Source organism: Ranitomeya variabilis, chromosome 5 (genome assembly GCF_051348905.1).
Source record: "Ranitomeya variabilis isolate aRanVar5 chromosome 5, aRanVar5.hap1, whole genome shotgun sequence".
Lineage (NCBI taxonomy): Eukaryota > Metazoa > Chordata > Amphibia > Anura > Dendrobatidae > Ranitomeya > Ranitomeya variabilis.
In genome coordinates, this window is record NC_135236.1 from 38,141,155 (window position 1) to 38,161,304 (window position 20,150).

General features: G+C 35.6%; 22 non-coding genes across 22 annotated transcripts; all 22 read right to left on the bottom strand.

Moving 5' to 3' along the window:
- Positions 1 to 403: 403 nt before the first annotated feature.
- On the bottom strand, positions 404 to 485 carry TRNAS-UGA (transfer RNA serine (anticodon UGA)). Its single transcript has one exon. It is a non-coding gene; the product is annotated as a tRNA-Ser (tRNA).
- Positions 486 to 1,264: 779 nt separating this feature from the next.
- Positions 1,265 to 1,346, bottom strand: TRNAS-UGA (transfer RNA serine (anticodon UGA)). The gene has a single exon. It is a non-coding gene; the product is annotated as a tRNA-Ser (tRNA).
- Positions 1,347 to 2,124: 778 nt separating this feature from the next.
- TRNAS-UGA (transfer RNA serine (anticodon UGA)) lies at positions 2,125 to 2,206 on the bottom strand. The gene has a single exon. It is a non-coding gene; the product is annotated as a tRNA-Ser (tRNA).
- A 779-nt stretch (positions 2,207 to 2,985) lies between these two features.
- Positions 2,986 to 3,067, bottom strand: TRNAS-CGA (transfer RNA serine (anticodon CGA)). Its single transcript has one exon. It is a non-coding gene; the product is annotated as a tRNA-Ser (tRNA).
- A 798-nt stretch (positions 3,068 to 3,865) lies between these two features.
- TRNAS-CGA (transfer RNA serine (anticodon CGA)) lies at positions 3,866 to 3,947 on the bottom strand. The gene has a single exon. It is a non-coding gene; the product is annotated as a tRNA-Ser (tRNA).
- Positions 3,948 to 4,726: 779 nt separating this feature from the next.
- TRNAS-UGA (transfer RNA serine (anticodon UGA)) lies at positions 4,727 to 4,808 on the bottom strand. The gene has a single exon. It is a non-coding gene; the product is annotated as a tRNA-Ser (tRNA).
- A 779-nt stretch (positions 4,809 to 5,587) lies between these two features.
- Positions 5,588 to 5,670, bottom strand: TRNAS-UGA (transfer RNA serine (anticodon UGA)). The gene has a single exon. It is a non-coding gene; the product is annotated as a tRNA-Ser (tRNA).
- A 778-nt stretch (positions 5,671 to 6,448) lies between these two features.
- TRNAS-UGA (transfer RNA serine (anticodon UGA)) lies at positions 6,449 to 6,530 on the bottom strand. The gene has a single exon. It is a non-coding gene; the product is annotated as a tRNA-Ser (tRNA).
- A 779-nt stretch (positions 6,531 to 7,309) lies between these two features.
- TRNAS-CGA (transfer RNA serine (anticodon CGA)) lies at positions 7,310 to 7,391 on the bottom strand. Its single transcript has one exon. It is a non-coding gene; the product is annotated as a tRNA-Ser (tRNA).
- Positions 7,392 to 8,170: 779 nt separating this feature from the next.
- TRNAS-CGA (transfer RNA serine (anticodon CGA)) lies at positions 8,171 to 8,252 on the bottom strand. The gene has a single exon. It is a non-coding gene; the product is annotated as a tRNA-Ser (tRNA).
- A 797-nt stretch (positions 8,253 to 9,049) lies between these two features.
- TRNAS-CGA (transfer RNA serine (anticodon CGA)) lies at positions 9,050 to 9,131 on the bottom strand. Its single transcript has one exon. It is a non-coding gene; the product is annotated as a tRNA-Ser (tRNA).
- Positions 9,132 to 9,910: 779 nt separating this feature from the next.
- Positions 9,911 to 9,992, bottom strand: TRNAS-UGA (transfer RNA serine (anticodon UGA)). Its single transcript has one exon. It is a non-coding gene; the product is annotated as a tRNA-Ser (tRNA).
- Positions 9,993 to 10,771: 779 nt separating this feature from the next.
- TRNAS-CGA (transfer RNA serine (anticodon CGA)) lies at positions 10,772 to 10,853 on the bottom strand. The gene has a single exon. It is a non-coding gene; the product is annotated as a tRNA-Ser (tRNA).
- A 798-nt stretch (positions 10,854 to 11,651) lies between these two features.
- On the bottom strand, positions 11,652 to 11,733 carry TRNAS-UGA (transfer RNA serine (anticodon UGA)). The gene has a single exon. It is a non-coding gene; the product is annotated as a tRNA-Ser (tRNA).
- A 929-nt stretch (positions 11,734 to 12,662) lies between these two features.
- TRNAS-UGA (transfer RNA serine (anticodon UGA)) lies at positions 12,663 to 12,744 on the bottom strand. The gene has a single exon. It is a non-coding gene; the product is annotated as a tRNA-Ser (tRNA).
- A 779-nt stretch (positions 12,745 to 13,523) lies between these two features.
- On the bottom strand, positions 13,524 to 13,605 carry TRNAS-UGA (transfer RNA serine (anticodon UGA)). Its single transcript has one exon. It is a non-coding gene; the product is annotated as a tRNA-Ser (tRNA).
- Positions 13,606 to 14,384: 779 nt separating this feature from the next.
- TRNAS-UGA (transfer RNA serine (anticodon UGA)) lies at positions 14,385 to 14,466 on the bottom strand. Its single transcript has one exon. It is a non-coding gene; the product is annotated as a tRNA-Ser (tRNA).
- A 779-nt stretch (positions 14,467 to 15,245) lies between these two features.
- TRNAS-UGA (transfer RNA serine (anticodon UGA)) lies at positions 15,246 to 15,327 on the bottom strand. The gene has a single exon. It is a non-coding gene; the product is annotated as a tRNA-Ser (tRNA).
- Positions 15,328 to 16,106: 779 nt separating this feature from the next.
- On the bottom strand, positions 16,107 to 16,189 carry TRNAS-UGA (transfer RNA serine (anticodon UGA)). Its single transcript has one exon. It is a non-coding gene; the product is annotated as a tRNA-Ser (tRNA).
- Positions 16,190 to 17,827: 1,638 nt separating this feature from the next.
- TRNAS-UGA (transfer RNA serine (anticodon UGA)) lies at positions 17,828 to 17,909 on the bottom strand. Its single transcript has one exon. It is a non-coding gene; the product is annotated as a tRNA-Ser (tRNA).
- A 779-nt stretch (positions 17,910 to 18,688) lies between these two features.
- Positions 18,689 to 18,770, bottom strand: TRNAS-UGA (transfer RNA serine (anticodon UGA)). The gene has a single exon. It is a non-coding gene; the product is annotated as a tRNA-Ser (tRNA).
- Positions 18,771 to 19,699: 929 nt separating this feature from the next.
- On the bottom strand, positions 19,700 to 19,781 carry TRNAS-UGA (transfer RNA serine (anticodon UGA)). The gene has a single exon. It is a non-coding gene; the product is annotated as a tRNA-Ser (tRNA).
- Between the last annotated feature and the right edge of the window lie 369 nt (positions 19,782 to 20,150).

Consider the following 20,150-nt stretch of genomic DNA (forward strand, 5'->3'; position numbering starts at 1 on the left):
GAACATGATTTCATACAGAATGTGAACTTTAAGTCCATCGTCTTAACTATGAGATCATAAAAAATGTATGCCATCACTGTTGGTTCTCCGATGTGTTGTAGTAACGAGTTTATTTACGTTATTTGACATTTGATTGCTGAAAAAATTTGGTGTAGAGCATTTTTAGCAACCAATACAGTTCTGATCAGAGTTTCCAGAGATCAGTGAATGATACCATTAATGTCCTGGGAAACATCTAGTAATGTTTCTTTTAGTTTTCAAACTGCTTAGTTTCAATTTTGAGACTCAAATTTTGGAATATGAATACTTGTCCCATTTCATATCATTTGGCCCATTTTACCAACATAAATATAGCTTTACTGTTTTTGACAAATTCTAATGTTTTTGTCATGTTAAAACACTACGCTGTGAACAGGATTTGAACATGTGCAGGTAAACCCCATTGGATTTCAAGTCCAACACCTTAACCACTCGGCCATCACAGCCAACTCAAAGATTAGCTATTCATGTTTTTGCAAAGTGCATGCAGAGGGAGAGCCTTGGAGAAATTTTGGGACTTAGTTCACCTGAATCTCTATTGACGAACTCTGTCATGGGCAAAATATCTTGGCTGACTCACTGAAAGAGAAAGGTGTGAACTCAGATTAACAAGTAGAAGGAGATAATTGGTTTGTACATTGAGGACTACAGGGATGTTGTTCACCAGATGTTTCTCATGGTCCCAATTGTGGTTGGAAACTGCACACTGCCAGGGAATTAATCTTCTTGATTTTTTTCTTAATCCCACCTTTTTCTATATTTTGTTTTCATTAAACTTTCACAAGCAAAATCCAATTTTTTAAAGGTAAAACACTGCACTGTGAACATGATTTCATACAGAATGTGAACTTTAAGTCCATCGTCTTAACTATGCGATCATAAAAAATGTATGCCATCACTGTTGGTTCTCCGATGTGTTTTAGTAACGAGTTTATTTACGTTATTTGACATTTGATTGCTGAAAAAATTTGGTGTAGAGCATTTTTAGCAACCAATACAGTTCTGATCAGAGTTTCCAGAGATCAGTGAATGATACCATTAATGTCCTGGGAAACATATAGTAATGTTTCTTTTAGTTTTCATACTGCTTAGTTTCAATTTTGAGACTCAAATTTTGGAATATGAATACTTGTCCCATTTCATATCATTTGGCCCATTTTACCAATATAAATATAGGTTTCCTGTTATTGACAAATTCTAATGTTTTTGTCATGTTAAAACACTACGCTGTGAACAGGATTTGAACATGTGCAGGTAAACCCCATTGGATTTCAAGTCCAACATCTTAACCACTCGGCCATCACAGCCAACTCAAAGATTAGCTATTCATGTTTTTGCAAAGTGCATGCAGAGGGAGAACCTTGGAGAAATTTTGGGACTTAGTTCACCTGAATCTCTATTGACGAACTCTGTCATGGGCAAAATATCTTGGCTGACTCACTGAAAGAGAAAGGTGTGAACTCAGATTAACAAGTAGAAGGAGATAATTGGTTTGTATATTGAGGACTACAGGGTTGTTGTTCACCAGATGTTTCTCATGGTCCCAATTGTGGTTGGAAACTGCACGCTGCCAGGGAATTAATCTTCTTGATTTTTTTCCTAATCCCACCTTTTTCTATATTTTGTTTTCATTAAACTTTTACAAGCAAAATCCAATTTTTTAAAGGTAAAACACTGCACTGTGAACATGATTTCATACAGAATGTGAACTTTAAGTCCATCGTCTTAACTATGAGATCATAAAAAATGTATGCCATCACTGTTGGTCCTCCGATGTGTTTTAGTAACGAGTTTATTTACGTTATTTGACATTTGATTGCTGAAAAAATTTGGTGTAGAGCATTTTTAGCAACCAATACAGTTCTGATCAGAGTTTCCAGAGATCAGTGAATGATACCATTAATGTCCTGGGAAACATCTAGTAATGTTTCTTTTAGTTTTCAAACTGCTTAGTTTCAATTTTGAGACTCAAATTTTGGAATAAGAATACTTAATTATTTCATATCATTTGGCCCATTTTACCAATATAAATATTGCTTTATTATTTTTAACAAATTCTAATGTTTTTGTCATGTTAAAATACTATGCTGTGAACAGGATTTGAACCTGTGCGGGGAAACCCCATTGGATTTCAAGTCCAACGCCTTAACTACTCGGCCATCACAGCCAACTCAAATATTAGCTATTCATGTTTTTGCAAAGTGCATGCAGAGTGAGAGCCATGGAGAAATTTTGGGACTTAGTTCACCTGAATCTCTATTGACGAACTCTGTCACGGGCAAAATATCTTGTCTGACTCACTGAAAGAGAAAGGTGTGAACTCAGATTAACAAGTAGAAGGAGATAATTGGTTTGTATATTGAGGACTACAGGGTTGTTGTTCACCAGATGTTTCTCATGGTCCCAATTGTGGTTGGAAACTGCACACTGCCAGGGAATTAATCTTCTTGATTTTTTTCTTAATCCCACCTTTTTCTATATTTTGTTTTCATTAAACTTTCAAAAGCAAAATCCAATTTTTTAAAGGTAAATCACTGCACTGCGAACATGATTTCATACAGAATGTGTACTTTAAGTCCATCGTCTTAACTATGAGATCATAAAAAACGTATGCCATCACTGTTGGTTCTCCGATGTGTTTTAGTAACGAGTTTACTTACGTTATTTGACATTTGATTGCTGAAAAAATTTGGTGTAGAGCATTTTTAGCAACCAATACAGTTCTGATCAGAGTTTCCAGAGATCAGTGAATGATACCATTAATGTCCTGAGAAACATCTAGTAATGTTTCTTTTAGTTTTCATACTGCTTAGTTTCAATTTTGAGACTCAAATTTTGGAATATGAATACTTGTCCCATTTCATATCATTTGGCCCATTTTACCAATATAAATATAGCTTTAATGTTTTTGACAAATTCTAATGTTTTTGTCATGTTAAAACACTACGCTGTGAACAGGATTTGAACCTGTGCGGGGAAACCCCATTGGATTTCGAGTCCAACGCCTTAACCACTCGGCCATCACAGCCAACTCAAAGATTAGCTATTCATGTTTTTCCAAAGTGCATGCAGAGGGAGAGCCTTGGAGAAATTTTGGGACTTAGTTCACCTGAATCTCTATTGATGAACTCTGTCATGGGCAAAATATCTTGGCTGACTCACTGAAAGAGAAAGGTGTGAACTCAGATTAACAAGTAGAAGGAGATAATTGGTTTGTATATTGAGGACTACTGGGATGTTGTTCACCAGATGTTTCTCATGGTCCCATTTGTGGTTGGAAACTGCACACTGCCAGGGAATTAATCTTCTTGATTTTTTTCTTAATCCCACCTTTTTCTATATTTTGTTTTCATTAAACTTTCACAAGCAAAATCCAATTTTTTAAAGGTAAAACACTGCACTGTGAACATGATTTCATACAGAATGTGAACTTTAATTCCATCGTCTTAACTATGTGATCATAAAAAACATATGCGATCATAAAAAACGTATGCCATCACTGATGGTTCTCCGATGTGTTTTAGTAACGAGTTTATTTACGTTATTTGACATTTGATTGCTGAAAAAATTTGGTGTAGAGCATTTGTAGCAACCAATTCAGTTCTGATCAGAGTTTCCAGAGATCAGTGAATGATACAATTAATGTCCTGGGAAACATCTAGTAATGTTTCTTTTAGTTTTCAAACTGCTTAGTTTCAATTTTGAGACTCAAATTTTGGAATATGAATACTTGTCCCATTTCATATCATTTGGCCCATTTTACCAACATAAATATAGCTTTACTGTTTTTGACAAATTCTAATGTTTTTGTCATGTTAAAAGACTACGCTGTGAACAGGATTTGAACCTGTGCGGGGAAACCCCATTGGATTTCGAGTCCAACGCCTTAACCACTCGGCCATCACAGCCAACTCAAAGATTAGCTATTCATGTTTTTGCAAAGTGCATGCAGAGGGAGAGCCCTGGAGAAATTTTGGGACTTAGTTCACCTGAATCTCTATTGACGAACTCTGTCATGGGCAAAATATCTTGGCTGACTCACTGAAAGAGAAAGGTGTGAACTCAGATTAACAAGTAGAAGGAGATAATTGGTTTGTACATTGAGGACTACAGGGATGTTGTTCACCAGATGTTTCTCATGGTCCCAATTGTGGTTGGAAACTGCACACTGCCAGGGAATTAATCTTCTTGATTTTATTCTTAATCCCACCTTTTTCTATATTTTGTTTTCATTAAACTTTCACAAGCAAAATCCAATTTTTTAAAGGTACAACACTGCACTGTGAACATGATTTCATACAGAATGTGAACTTTAAGTCCATCGTCTTAACTATGTGATTATAAAAAATGTATGCCATCACTGTTGGTTCTCCGATGTGTTTTAGTAACGAGTTTATTTACGTTATTTGACATTTGATTGCTGAAAAAATTTGGTGTAGAGCTTTTTTAGCAACCAATACAGTTCTGATCAAAGTTTCCAGAGATCAGTGAATGATACCATTAAAGTCCTGGGAAACATCTAGTAATGTTTCTTTTATTTTTCATACTGCTTAGTTTCAATTTTGAGACTCAAATTTTGGAATATGAATACTTGTCCCATTTCATATCATTTGGCCCATTTTACCAACATAAATATAGCTTTACTGTTTTTGACAAAGTCTAATGTTTTTGTCTTGTTAAAACACTACGCTGTGAACAGGATTTGAACCTGTGCGGGGAAACCCCATTGGATTTCAAGTCCAACGCCTTAACCACTCGGCCCTCACAGCCAACTCAAAGATTAGCTATTCATGTTTTTGCAAAGTGCATGCAGAGGGAGAGCCTTGGAGAAATTTTGGGACTTAGTTCACTTGAATCTCTATTGACGAACTCTGTCATGGGCAAAATATCTTGGCTGACTCACTGAAAGAGAAAGGTGTGAACTCAGATTAACAAGTAGAAGGAGATAATTGGTTTGTACATTGAGGACTACAGGGATGTTGTTCACCAGATGTTTCTCATGGTCCCAATTGTGGTTGGAAACTGCACACTGCCAGGGAATTAATCTTCTTGATTTTTTTCTCAATCCCACCTTTTTCTATATTTTGTTTTCATTAAACTTTCACAAGCAAAATCCAATTTTTTAAAGGTAAAACACTGCACTGTGAACATGATTTCATACAGAATGTGAACTTTAAGTCCATCGTCTTAACTATGAGATCATAAAAAATGTATGCCATCACTGTTGGTTCTCCGATGTGTTGTAGTAACGAGTTTATTTACGTTATTTGACATTTGATTGCTGAAAAAATTTGGTGTAGAGCATTTTTAGCAACCAATACAGTTCTGATAAGAGTTTCCAGAGATCAGTGAATGATACCATTAATGTCCTGGGAAACATCTAGTAATGTTTCTTTTAGTTTTCATACTGCTTAGTTTCAATTTTGAGACTCAAATTTTGGAATATGAATACTTGTCCCATTTCATATCATTTGGCCCACTTTACCAATATAAATATAGGTTTCCTGTTTTTGACAAATTCTAATGTTTTTGTCATGTTAAAACACTACGCTGTGAACAGGATTTGAACATGTGCAGGTAAACCCCATTGGATTTCAAGTCCAACACCTTAACCACTTGGCCATCACAGGCAACTCAAAGATTAGCTATTCATGTTTTTGCAAAGTGCATGCAGAGGGAGAGCCTTGGAGAAATTTTGGGACTTAGTTCACCTGAATCTCTATTGACGAACTCTGTCATGGGCAAAATATCTTGGCTGACTCACTGAAAGAGAAAGGTGTGAACTCAGATTAACAAGTAGAAGGAGATAATTGGTTTGTATATTGAGGACTACTGGGATGTTGTTCACCAGATGTTTCTCATGGTCCCATTTGTGGTTAGAAACTGCACACTGCCAGGGAATTCATCTTCTTGATTTTTTTCTTAATCCCACCTTTTTCTATATTTTGTTTTCATTAAACTTTCACAAGCAAAATCCAATTTTTTAAAGGTAAAACACTGCACTGTGAACATGATTTCATACAGAATGTGAACTTTAAGTCCATCATCTTAACTATGAGATCATAAAAAATGTATGCCATCACTGTTGGTTCTCCGATGTGTTGTAGTAACGAGTTTATTTACGTTATTTGACATTTGATTGCTGAAAAAATTTGGTGTAGAGCATTTTTAGCAACCAATACAGTTCTGATCAGAGTTTCCAGAGATCAGTGAATGATACCATTAATGTCCTGGGAAACATCTAGTAATGTTTCTTTTAGTTTTCATACTGCTTAGTTTCAATTTTGAGACTCAAATTTTGGAATATGAATACTTGTCCCATTTCATATCATTTGGCCCATTTTACCAATATAAATATAGGTTTCCTGTTTTTGACAAATTCTAATTTTTTTGTCATGTTAAAACTCTACGCTGTGAACAGGATTTGAACATGTGCAGGTAAACTCCATTGGATTTCAAGTCCAACACCTTAACCACTCGGCCATCACAGCCAACTCAAAGATTAGCTATTCATGTTTTTGCAAAGTGCATGCAGAGGGAGAGCCTTGGAGAAATTTTGGGACTTAGTTCACCTGAATCTCTATTGACGAACTCTGTCATGGGCAAAATATCTTGGCTGACTCACTGAAAGAGAAAGGTGTGAACTCAGATTAACAAGTAGAAGGAGATAATTGGTTTGTACATTGAGGACTACAGGGATGTTGTTCACCAGATGATTCTCATGGTCCCAATTGTGGTTGGAAACTGCACACTGCCAGGGAATTAATCTTCTTGATTTTTTTCTTAATCCCACCTTTTTCTATATTTTGTTTTCATTAAACTTTCACAAGCAAAATCCAATTTTTTAAAGGTAAAACACTGCACTGTGAACATGATTTCATACAGAATGTGAACTTTAAGTCCATCGTCTTAACTATGAGATCATAAAAAATGTATGCCATCACTGTTGGTTCTCCGATGTGTTGTAGTAACGAGTTTATTTACGTTATTTGACATTTGATTGCTGAAAAAATTTGGTGTAGAGCATTTTTAGCAACCAATACAGTTCTGATCAGAGTTTCCAGAGATCAGTGAATGATACCATTAATGTCCTGGGAAACATCTAGTAATGTTTCTTTTAGTTTTCATACTGCTTAGTTTCAATTTTGAGACTCAAATTTTGGAATATGAATACTTGTCCCATTTCATATCATTTGGCCCATTTTACCAATATAAATATAGGTTTCCTGTTTTTGACAAATTCTAATGTTTTTGTCATGTTAAAACACTACGCTGTGAACAGGATTTGAACCTGTGCGGGGAAACCCCATTGGATTTCGAGTCCAACGCCTTAACCACTCGGCCATCACAGCCAACTCAAAGATTAGCTATTCATGTTTTTGCAAAGTGCATGCAGAGGGAGAGCCTTGGAGAAATTTTGGGACTTAGTTCACCTGAATCTCTATTGATGAACTCTGTCATGGGCAAAATATCTTGGCTGACTCACTGAAAGAGAAAGGTGTGAACTCAGATTAACAAGTAGAAGGAGATAATTGGTTTGTATATTGAGGACTACTGGGATGTTGTTCACCAGATGTTTCTCATGGTCCCATTTGTGGTTGGAAACTGCACACTGCCAGGGAATTAATCTTCTTGATTTTTTTCTTAATCCCACCTTTTTCTATATTTTGTTTTCATTAAACTTTCAAAAGCAAAATCCAATTTTTTAAAGGTAAAACACTGCACTGCGAACATGATTTCATACAGAATGTGTACTTTAAGTCCATCGTCTTAACTATGAGATCATAAAAAACGTATGCCATCACTGTTGGTTCTCCGATGTGTTTTAGTAACGAGTTTACTTACGTTATTTGACATTTGATTGCTGAAAAAATTTGGTGTAGAGCATTTTTAGCAACCAATACAGTTCTGATCAGAGTTTCCAGAGATCAGTGAATGATACCATTAATGTCCTGAGAAACATCTAGTAATGTTTCTTTTAGTTTTCATACTGCTTAGTTTCAATTTTGAGACTCAAATTTTGGAATATGAATACTTGTCCCATTTCATATCATTTGGCCCATTTTACCAATATAAATATAGCTTTAATGTTTTTGACAAATTCTAATGTTTTTGTCATGTTAAAACACTACGCTGTGAACAGGATTTGAACCCGTGCGGGGAAACCCCATTGGATTTCGAGTTCAACGCCTTAACCACTCGGCCATCACAGCCAACTCAAAGATTAGCTATTCATGTTTTTGCAAAGTGCATGCAGAGGGAGAGCCTTGGAGAAATTTTGGGACTTAGTTCACCTGAATCTCTATTGATGAACTCTGTCATGGGCAAAATATCTTGGCTGACTCACTGAAAGAGAAAGGTGTGAACTCAGATTAACAAGTAGAAGGAGATAATTGGTTTGTATATTGAGGACTACTGGGATGTTGTTCACCAGATGTTTCTCATGGTCCCATTTGTGGTTGGAAACTGCACACTGCCAGGGAATTAATCTTCTTGATTTTTTTCTTAATCCCACCTTTTTCTATATTTTGTTTTCATTAAACTTTCACAAGCAAAATCCAATTTTTTAAAGGTAAAACACTGCACTGTGAACATGATTTCATGCAGAATGTGAACTTTAATTCCATCGTCTTAACTATGTGATCATAAAAACATATGCGATCATAAAAAACGTATGCCATCACTGATGGTTCTCCGATGTGTTTTAGTAACGAGTTTATTTACGTTATTTGACATTTGATTGCTGAAAAAATTTGGTGTAGAGCATTTGTAGCAACCAATTCAGTTCTGATCAGAGTTTCCAGAGATCAGTGAATGATACAATTAATGTCCTGGGAAACATCTAGTAATGTTTCTTTTAGTTTTCAAACTGCTTAGTTTCAATTTTGAGACTCAAATTTTGGAATATGAATACTTGTCCCATTTCATATCATTTGGCCCATTTTACCAACATAAATATAGCTTTACTGTTTTTGACAAATTCTAATGTTTTAGTCATGTTAAAAGACTACGCTGTGAACAGGATTTGAACCTGTGCGGGGAAACCCCATTGGATTTCGAGTCCAACGCCTTAACCACTCGGCCATCACAGCCAACTCAAAGATTAGCTATTCATGTTTTTGCAAAGTGCATGCAGAGGGAGAGCCCTGGAGAAATTTTGGGACTTAGTTCACCTGAATCTCTATTGACGAACTCTGTCATGGGCAAAATATCTTGGCTGACTCACTGAAAGAGAAAGGTGTGAACTCAGATTAACAAGTAGAAGGAGATAATTGGTTTGTACATTGAGGACTACAGGGATGTTGTTCACCAGATGTTTCTCATGGTCCCAATTGTGGTTGGAAACTGCACACTGCCAGGGAATTAATCTTCTTGATTTTATTCTTAATCCCACCTTTTTCTAGATTTTGTTTTCATTAAACTTTCACAAGCAAAATCCAATTTTTTAAAGGTACAACACTGCACTGTGAACATGATTTCATACAGAATGTGAACTTTAAGTCCATCGTCTTAACTATGTGATCATAAAAAATGTATGCCATCACTGTTGGTTCTCCGATGTGTTTTAGTAACGGGTTTATTTACGTTATTTGACATTTGATTGCTGAAAAAATTTGGTGTAGAGCTTTTTTAGCAACCAATACAGTTCTGATCAAAGTTTCCAGAGATCAGTGAATGATACCATTAAAGTCCTGGGAAACATCTAGTAATGTTTCTTTTATTTTTCATACTGCTTAGTTTCAATTTTGAGACTCAAATTTTGGAATATGAATACTTGTCCCATTTCATATCATTTGGCCCATTTTACCAACATAAATATAGCTTTACTGTTTTTGACAAAGTCTAATGTTTTTGTCTTGTTAAAACACTACGCTGTGAACAGGATTTGAACCTGTGCGGGGAAACCCCATTGGATTTCAAGTCCAACGCCTTAACCACTCGGCCCTCACAGCCAACTCGAAGATTAGCTATTCATGTTTTTGCAAAGTGCATGCAGAGGGAGAGCCTTGGAGAAATTTTGGGACTTAGTTCACTTGAATCTCTATTGACGAACTCTGTCATGGGCAAAATATCTTGGCTGACTCACTGAAAGAGAAAGGTGTGAACTCAGATTAACAAGTAGAAGGAGATAATTGGTTTGTACATTGAGGACTACAGGGATGTTGTTCACCAGATGTTTCTCATGGTCCCAATTGTGGTTGGAAACTGCACACTGCCAGGGAATTAATCTTCTTGATTTTTTTCTCAATCCCACCTTTTTCTATATTTTGTTTTCATTAAACTTTCACAAGCAAAATCCAATTTTTTAAAGGTAAAACACTGCACTGTGAACATGATTTCATACAGAATGTGAACTTTAAGTCCATCGTCTTAACTATGTGATCATAAAAAACGTATGCCATCACTGATGGTTCTCCGATGTGTTTTAGTAACGAGTTTATTTACGTTATTTGACATTTGATTGCTGAAAAAATTTGGTGTAGAGCATTTTTAGCAACCAATACAGTTCTGATCAGAGTTTCCAGAGATCAGTGAATGATACCATTAATGTCCTGAGAAACATCTAGTAATGTTTCTTTTAGTTTTCATACTGCTTAGTTTCAATTTTGAGACTCAAATTTTGGAATATGAATACTTGTCCCATTTCATATCATTTGGCCCATTTTACCAATATAAATATAGCTTTAATGTTTTTGACAAATTCTAATGTTTTTGTCATGTTAAAACACTACGCTGTGAACAGGATTTGAACCTGTGCGGGGAAACCCCATTGGATTTCGAGTCCAACGCCTTAACTACTCGGCCATCACAGCCAACTCAAAGATTAGCTATTCATGTTTTTGCAAAGTGCATGCAGAGGGAGAGCCTTGGAGAAATTTTGGGACTTAGTTCACCTGAATCTCTATTGATGAACTCTGTCATGGGCAAAATATCTTGGCTGACTCACTGAAAGAGAAAGGTGTGAACTCAGATTAACAAGTAGAAGGAGATAATTGGTTTGTATATTGAGGACTACTGGGATGTTGTTCACCAGATGTTTCTCATGGTCCCATTTGTGGTTGGAAACTGCACACTGCCAGGGAATTAATCTTCTTGATTTTTTTCTTAATCCCACCTTTTTCTATATTTTGTTTTCATTAAACTTTCACAAGCAAAATACAATTTTTTAAAGGTAAAACACTGCACTGTGAACATGATTTCATACAGAATGTGAACTTTAATTCCATCGTCTTAACTATGTGATCATAAAAAACATATGCGATCATAAAAAACGTATGCCATCACTGATGGTTCTCCGATGTGTTTTAGTAACGAGTTTATTTACGTTATTTGATATTTGATTGCTCAAAAAATTTGGTGTAGAGCATTTGTAGCAACCAATTCAGTTCTGATAAGAGTTTCCAGAGATCAGTGAATGATACCATTAATGTCCTGAGAAACATCTAGTAATGTTTCTTTTAGTTTTCATACTGCTTAGTTTCAATTTTGAGACTCAAATTTTGGAATATGAATACTTGTCCCATTTCATATCATTTGGCCCATTTTACCAATATAAATATAGGTTTCCTGTTTTTGACAAATTCTAATGTTTTTGTCATGTTAAAACACTACGCTGTGAACAGGATTTGAACATGTGCAGGTAAACCCCATTGGATTTCAAGTCCAACACCTTAACCACTTGGCCATCACAGCCAACTCAAAGATTAGCTATTCATGTTTTTGCAAAGTGCATGCAGAGGGAGAGCCTTGGAGAAATTTTGGGACTTAGTTCACCTGAATCTCTATTGACGAACTCTGTCATGGGCAAAATATCTTGGCTGACTCACTGAAAGAGAAAGGTGTGAACTCAGATTAACAAGTAGAAGGAGATAATTGGTTTGTATATTGAGGACTACTGGGATGTTGTTCACCAGATGTTTCTCATGGTCCCAATTGTGGTTGGAAACTGCACACTGCCAGGGAATTAATCTTCTTGATTTTATTCTTAATCCCACCTTTTTCTATATTTTGTTTTCATTAAACTTTCACAAGCAAAATCCAATTTTTTAAAGGTACAACACTGCACTGTGAACATGATTTCATACAGAATGTGAACTTTAAGTCCATCGTCTTAACTATGAGATCATAAAAAATGTATGCCATCACTGTTGGTCCTCCGATGTGTTTTAGTAATGAGTTTATTTACGTTATTTGACATTTGATTGCTGAAAAAATTTGGTGTAGAGCATTTTTAGCAACCAATACAGTTCTGATCAGAGTTTCCAGAGATCAGTGAATGATACCATTAATGTCCTGGGAAACATCTAGTAATGTTTCTTTTAGTTTTCAAACTGCTTATTTTCAATTTTGAGACTCAAATTTTGGAATAAGAATACTTAATTATTTCATATCATTTGGCCCATTTTACCAATATAAATATAGCTTTATTATTTTTAACAAATTCTAATGTTTTTGTCATGTTAAAACACTACGCTGTGAACAGAATTTGAACATGTGCAGGTAAACCCCATTGGATTTCTAGTCCAACACCTTAACCACTCGGCCATCACAGCCAACTCAAATACAAATATAGCTTTACTGTTTTTGACAAATTCTAATGTTTTTGTCATGTTAAAACACTACGCTGTGAACAGGATTTGAAACTGTGCGGGGAAACCCCATTGGATTTCAAGTCCAACAACTGAACCACTCGGCCATCACAGCCAACTCAAAGATTAGCTATTCATGTTTTTGCAAAGTGCATGCAGAGGGAGAGCCTTGGAGAAATTTTGGGACTTAGTTCACCTGAATCTCTATTGACGAACTCTGTGATGGGCAAAATATCTTGGCTGACTCACTGAAAGAGAAAGGTGTGAACTCAGATTAACAAGTAGAAGGAGATAATTGGTTTGTACATTGAGGACTACAGGGATGTTGTTCACCAGATGTTTCTCATGGTCCCAATTGTGGTTGGAAACTGCACACTGCCAGGGAATTAATCTTCTTGATTTTTTTCTTAATCCCACCTTTTTCTATATTTTGTTTTCATTAAACTTGCACAAGCAAAATCCAATTTTTTAAAGGTAAAACACTGCACTGTGAACATGATTTCATACAGAATGTGAACTTTAAGTCCATCGTCTTAACTATGCGATCATAAAAAATGTATGCCATCACTGTTGGTTCTCCGATGTGTTTTAGTAACGAGTTTATTTACGTTATTTGACATTTGATTGCTGAAAAAATTTGGTGTAGAGCATTTTTAGCAACCAATACAGTTCTGATCAGAGTTTCCAGAGATCAGTGAATGATACCATTAATGTCCTGGGAAACATTTAGTAATGTTCCTTTTATTTTTCATACTGCTTAGTTTCAATTTTGAGACTCAAATTTTGGAATATGAATACTTGTCCCATTTCATATCATTTGGCCCATTTTACCAATATAAATATAGGTTTCCTGTTTTTGACAAATTCTAATATTTTTGTCATGTTAAAACACTACGCTGTGAACAGTATTTGAACATGTGCAGGTAAACCCCATTGGATTTCAAGTCCAACACCTTAACCACTCGGCCATCACAGCCAACTCAAAGATTAGCTATTCATGTTTTTGCAAAGTGCATGCAGAGGGAGAACCTTGGAGAAATTTTGGGACTTAGTTCACCTGAATCTCTATTGATGAACTCTGTCATGGGCAAAATATCTTGGCTGACTCACTGAAAGAGAAAGGTGTGAACTCAGATTAACAAGTAGAAGGAGATAATTGGTTTGTATATTGAGGACTACTGGGATGTTGTTCACCAGATGTTTCTCATGGTCCCATTTGTGGTTAGAAACTGCACACTGCAAGGGAATTAATCTTCTTGATTTTTTTCTTAATCCCACCTTTTTCTATATTTTGTTTTCATTAAACTTTCACAAGCAAAATCCAATTTTTTAAAGGTAAAACACTGCACTGTGAACATGATTTCATACAGAATGTGAACTTTAAGTCCATCGTCTTAACTATGCGATCATAAAAAACGTATGCCATCACTGATGGTTCTCCGATGTGTTTTAGTAACGAGTTTATTTACGTTATTTGACATTTGATTGCTGAAAAAATTTGGTGTAGAGTATTTTTGGCAACCAATACAGTTCTGATCAGAGTTTCCAGAGATCAGTGAATGATACCATTAATGTCCTGGGAAACATCTAGTAATGTTTCTTTTAGTTTTCATACTGCTTAGTTTCAATTTTGAGACTCAAATTTTGGAATATGAATACTTGTCCCATTTCATATCATTTGGCCCATTTTACCAATATAAATATAGCTTTACTGTTTTTGACAAATTCTAATGTTTTTGTCATGTTAAAACACTACGCTGTGAACAGGATTTGAACCTGTGCGGGGAAACCCCATTGGATTTCAAGTCCAACGCCTTAACCACTCAGCCATCACAGCCAACTCAAAGATTAGCTATTCATGTTTTTGCAAAGTGCATGCAGAGGGAGAGCCTTGGAGAAATTTTGGGACTTAGTTCACCTGAATCTCTATTGACGAACTCTGTCATGGGCAAAATATCTTGGCTGACTCACTGAAAGAGAAAGGTGTGAACTCAGATTAACAAGTAGAAGGAGATAATTGGTTTGTACATTGAGGACTACAGGGATGTTGTTCACCAGATGTTTCTCATGGTCCCAATTGTGGTTGGAAACTGCACACTGCCAGGGAATTAATCTTCTTGATTTTTTTCTTAATCCCACCTTTTTCTATATTTTGTTTTCATTAAACTTTCACAAGCAAAATCCAATTTTTTAAAGGTAAAACACTGCACTGTGAACATGATTTCATACAGAATGTGAACTTTAAGTCCATCGTCTTAACTATGCGATCATAAAAAATGTATGCCATCACTGTTGGTTCTCCGATGTGTTTTAGTAACGAGTTTATTTACGTTATTTGACATTTGATTGCTGAAAAAATTTGGTGTAGAGCATTTTTAGCAACCAATACAGTTCTGATCAAAGTCTCCAGAGATCAGTGAATGATACCATTAATGTCCTGGGAAACATTTAGTAATGTTCCTTTTATTTTTCATACTGCTTAGTTTCAATTTTGAGACTCAAATTTTGGAATATGAATACTTGTCCCATTTCATATCATTTGGCCCATTTTACCAACATAAATATAGCTTTACTGTTTTTGACAAATTCTAATGTTTTTGTCATGTTAAAACACTACGCTGTGAACAGCATTTGAACCTGTGCGGGGAAACCCCATTGGATTTCAAATCCAACGCCTTAACCACTCGGCCATCACAGCCAACTCGAAAATTAGCTATTCATGTTTTTGCAAAGTGCATGCAGAGGGAGAGCCTTGGAGAAATTTTGGGACTTAGTTCACCTGAATCTCTATTGATGAACTCTGTCATGGGCAAAATATCTTGGCTGACTCACTGAAAGAGAAAGGTGTGAACTCAGATTAACAAGTAGAAGGAGATAATTGGTTTGTATATTGAGGACTACTGGGATGTTGTTCACCAGATGTTTCTCATGGTCCCATTTGTGGTTAGAAACTGCACACTGCAAGGGAATTAATCTTCTTGATTTTTTTCTTAATCCCACCTTTTTCTATATTTTGTTTTCATTAAACTTTCACAAGCAAAATCCAATTTTTTAAAGGTAAAACACTGCACTGTGAACATGATTTCATACAGAATGTGAACTTTAAGTCCATCGTCTTAACTATGAGATCATAAAAAATGTATGCCATCACTGTTGGTTCTCCGATGTGTTGTAGTAACGAGTTTATTTACGTTATTTGACATTTGATTGCTGAAAAAATTTGGTGTAGAGCATTTTTAGCAACCAATACAGTTCTGATAAGAGTTTCCAGAGATCAGTGAATGATACCATTAATGTCCTGGGAAACATCTAGTAATGTTTCTTTTAGTTTTCATACTGCTTAGTTTCAATTTTGAGACTCAAATTTTGGAATATGAATACTTGTCCCATTTCATATCATTTGGCCCATTTTACCAATATAAATATAGGTTTCCTGTTTTTGACAAATTCTAATGTTTTTGTCATGTTAAAACACTACGCTGTGAACAGGATTTGAACATGTGCAGGTAAACCCCATTGGATTTCAAGTCCAACACCTTAACCACTTGGCCATCACAGGCAACTCAAAGATTAGCTATTCATGTTTTTGCAAAGTGCATGCAGAGGGAGAGCCTTGGAGAAATTTTGGGACTTAGTTCACCTGAATCTCTATTGACGAACTCTGTCATGGGCAAAATATCTTGGCTGACTCACTGAAAGAGAAAGGTGTGAACTCAGATTAACAAGTAGAAGGAGATAATTGGTTTGTATATTGAGGACTACTGGGATGTTGTTCACCAGATGTTTCTCATGGTCCCATTTGTGGTTAGAAACTGCACACTGCCAGGGAATTAATCTTCTTGATTTTTTTCTTAATCCCACCTTTTTCTATATTTTGTTTTCATTAAACTTTCACAAGCAAAATCCAATTTTTTAAAGGTAAAACACTGCACTGTGAACATGATTTCATACAGAATGTGAACTTTAAGTCCATCGTCTTAACTATGAGATCATAAAAAATGTATGCCATCACTGTTGGTTCTCCGATGTGTTGTAGTAACGAGTTTATTTACGTTATTTGACATTTGATTGCTGAAAAAATTTGGTGTAGAGCATTTTTAGCAACCAATACAGTTCTGATCAGAGTTTCCAGAGATCAGTGAATGATACCATTAATGTCCTGGGAAACATCTAGTAATGTTTCTTTTAGTTTTCATACTGCTTAGTTTAAATTTTGAGACTCAAATTTTGGAATATGAATACTTGTCCCATTTCATATCATTTGGCCCATTTTACCAATAGAAATATAGGTTTCCTGTTTTTGACAAATTCTAATTTTTTTGTCATGTTAAAACTCTACGCTGTGAACAGGATTTGAACATGTGCAGGTAAACTCCATTGGATTTCAAGTCCAACACCTTAACCACTCGCCATCACAGCCAACTCAAAGATTAGCTATTCATGTTTTTGCAAAGTGCATGCAGAGGGAGAGCCTTGGAGAAATTTTGGGACTTAGTTCACCTGAATCTCTATTGACGAACTCTGTCATGGGCAAAATATCTTGGCTGACTCACTGAAAGAGAAAGGTGTGAACTCAGATTAACAAGTAGAAGGAGATAATTGGTTTGTACATTGAGGACTACAGGGATGTTGTTCACCAGATGTTTCTCATGGTCCCAATTGTGGTTGGAAACTGCACACTGCCAGGGAATTAATCTTCTTGATTTTTTTCTTAATCCCACCTTTTTCTATATTTTGTTTTCATTAAACTTTCACAAGCAAAATCCAATTTTTTAAAGGTAAAACACTGCACTGTGAACATGATTTCATACAGAATGTGAACTTTAAGTCCATCGTCTTAACTATGAGATCATAAAAAATGTATGCCATCACTGTTGGTTCTCCGATGTGTTGTAGTAACGAGTTTATTTACGTTATTTGACATTTGATTGCTGAAAAAATTTGGTGTAGAGCATTTTTAGCAACCAATACAGTTCTGATAAGAGTTTCCAGAGATCAGTGAATGATACCATTAATGTCCTGGGAAACATCTAGTAATGTTTCTTTTAGTTTTCATACTGCTTAGTTTCAATTTTGAGACTCAAATTTTGGAATATGAATACTTGTCCCATTTCATATCATTTGGCCCATTTTACCAATATAAATATAGGTTTCCTGTTTTTGACAAATTCTAATGTTTTTGTCATGTTAAAACACTACACTGTGAACAGGATTTGAACCTGTGCGGGGAAACCCCATCGGATTTCAAGTCCAACGCCTTAACCACTCGGCCATCACAGCCAACTCAAAGATTAGCTATTCATGTTTTTGCAAAGTGCATGCAGAGGGAGAACCTTGGAGAAATTTTGGGACTTAGTTCACCTGAATCTCTAATGACGAACTCTGTCATGGGCAAAATATCTTGGCTGACTCACTGAAAGAGAAAGGTGTGAACTCAGATTAACAAGTAGAAGGAGATAATTGGTTTGTATATTGAGGACTACAGGGATGTTGTTCACCAGATGTTTCTCATGGTCCCAATTGTGGTTGGAAACTGCACACTGCCAGGGAATTAATCTTCTTGATTTTTTTCCTAATTCCACCTTTTTCTATATTTTGTTTTCATTAAACTTTTACAAGCAAAATCCAATTTTTTAAAGGTAAAACACTGCACTGTGAACATGATTTCATACAGAATGTGAACTTTAAGTCCATCGTCTTAACTATGAGATCATAAAAAATGTATGCCATCACTGTTGGTTCTCCGATGTGTTTTAGTAACGAGTTTATTTACGTTATTTGACTTTTTATTGCTGAAAAAATTTGGTGTAGAGCATTTTTAGCAACCAATACAGTTCTGATCAGAGTTTCCAGAGATCAGTGAATGATACCATTAATGTCCTGGGAAACATATAGTAATGTTTCTTTTAGTTTTCATACTGCTTAGTTTCAATTTTGAGACTCAAATTTTGGAATATGAATACTTGTCCCATTTCATATCATTTGGCCCATTTTACAAATATAAATATAGGTTTCCTGTTATTGACAAATTCTAATGTTTTTGTCATGTTAAAACACTACGCTGTGAACAGGATTTGAACATGTGCAGGTAAACCCCATTGGATTTCAAGTCCAACATCTTAACCACTCGGCCATCACAGCCAACTCAAAGATTAGCTATTCATGTTTTTGCAAAGTGCATGCAGAGGGAGAACCTTGGAGAAATTTTGGGACTTAGTTCACCTGAATCTCTATTGACGAACTCTGTCATGGGCAAAATATCTTGGCTGACTCACTGAAAGAGAAAGGTGTGAACTCAGATTAACAAGTAGAAGGAGATAATTGGTTTGTATATTGAGGACTACAGGGATGTTGTTCACCAGATGTTTCTCATGGTCCCAATTGTGGTTGGAAACTGCACACTGCCAGGGAATTAATCTTCTTGATTTTTTTCCTAATTCCACCTTTTTCTATATTTTGTTTTCATTAAACTTTTACAAGCAAAATCCAATTTTTTAAAGGTAAAACACTGCACTGTGAACATGATTTCATACAGAATGTGAACTTTAAGTCCATCGTCTTAACTATGAGATCATAAAAAATGTATGCCATCACTGTTGGTCCTCCGATGTGTTTTAGTAATGAGTTTATTTACGTTATTTGACATTTGATTGCTGAAAAAATTTGGTGTAGAGCATTTTTAGCAACCAATACAGTTCTGATCAGAGTTTCCAGAGATCAGTGAATGATACCATTAATGTCCTGGGAAACATCTAGTAATGTTTCTTTTAGTTTTCAAACTGCTTATTTTCAATTTTGAGACTCAAATTTTGGAATAAGAATACTTAATTATTTCATATCATTTGGCCCATTTTACCAATATAAATATAGCTTTATTATTTTTAACAAATTCTAATGTTTTTGTCATGTTAAAACACTACGCTGTGAACAGAATTTGAACATGTGCAGGTAAACCCCATTGGATTTCTAGTCCAACACCTTAACCACTCGGCCATCACAGCCAACTCAAATACAAATATAGCTTTACTGTTTTTGACAAATTCTAATGTTTTTGTCATGTTAAAACACTACGCTGTGAACAGGATTTGAAACTGTGCGGGGAAACCCCATTGGATTTCAAGTCCAACAACTGAACCACTCGGCCATCACAGCCAACTCAAAGATTAGCTATTCATGTTTTTGCAAAGTGCATGCAGAGGGAGAGCCTTGGAGAAATTTTGGGACTTAGTTCACCTGAATCTCTATTGACGAACTCTGTGATGGGCAAAATATCTTGGCTGACTCACTGAAAGAGAAAGGTGTGAACTCAGATTAACAAGTAGAAGGAGATAATTGGTTTGTACATTGAGGACTACAGGGATGTTGTTCACCAGATGTTTCTCATGGTCCCAATTGTGGTTGGAAACTGCACACTGCCAGGGAATTAATCTTCTTGATTTTTTTCTTAATCCCACCTTTTTCTATATTTTGTTTTCATTAAACTTGCACAAGCAAAATCCAATTTTTTAAAGGTAAAACACT